Genomic DNA, 1,031 nt, shown 5'->3' on the forward strand with positions numbered 1-1,031 from the left:
TAATAGTACGTGAAACCGTTAGGAGGGAAGCGCATGGAATTAGCAATGCGCTGTCGAGATTCAGATGATCGGCAGCTGGTACGGGCGTTTTACGGATCCGAATGGACCGTTGGTGTTCGTCACTAGCAGTTGTTTGTCGCATTTCCCGGCAGCGTGCGTCAACAGCTGTTGGAACCGAGCGAAGAGCCCCGCAAGAAGGTAGCTGGCTTCGGTCAGTATTATAGCTTGTGGTGTGCGAGCTCGGGTCCGACAGAGGCGTCGCGGCACATGCTCTTTTGGGCTGGCTTCTCTCTTCCCAGTCGGTTGTCAACCATAGCGGACTGCGTGCAGTGCGTTTGAACTGCGGCCGGCTGTCGGGGGGATGAATGCACACATTGTGCTAAGGTTGTTGGCGGTCATATGGTTTCATGCGACCCGTCTTGAAACACGGACCAAGGAGTCTAACATGTGTGCGAGTCTTTGGGTGATTGAAACCCGCGGGCACAATGAAAGTAAAGGCTGCTTGCAGCTGAGGTGAGATCTCTTCGTTTCGGCGAGGAGCGCATCATTGACCGACCTATTCTACTCCTAGAAAGGTTTGAGTAAGAGCACATCTGTTGGGACCCGAAAGATGGTGAACTATGCTTGAGTAGGGCGAAGCCAGAGGAAACTCTGGTGGAGGCTCGTAGCGATTCTGACGTGCAAATCGATCGTCAAACTTGAGTATAGGGGCGAAAGACTAATCGAACCATCTAGTAGCTGGTTCCCTCCGAAGTTTCCCTTAGGATAGCTGGAACTCGGAACAGTTTTATCAGGTAAAGCGAATGATTAGAGGTCTTAGGGTTGAAACAACCTTAACCTATTCTCAAACTTTAAATTGGTAAGAAGCCCGACTTGCTTAATTGAAGTAGGGCACAGAATGAGAGTTCTTAGTGGGCCATTTTTGGTAAGCAGAACTGGCGATGCGGGATGAACCGAACGCTGAGTTAAGGCGCCTAAATCGACGCTCATCAGACCCCACAAAAGGTGTTGGTTGATCTAGACAGCAGGAC

Source organism: Hydractinia symbiolongicarpus, chromosome 1, assembly GCF_029227915.1.
Source record: "Hydractinia symbiolongicarpus strain clone_291-10 chromosome 1, HSymV2.1, whole genome shotgun sequence".
In the NCBI taxonomy this organism is placed as follows: Eukaryota; Metazoa; Cnidaria; class Hydrozoa; order Anthoathecata; family Hydractiniidae; genus Hydractinia; species Hydractinia symbiolongicarpus.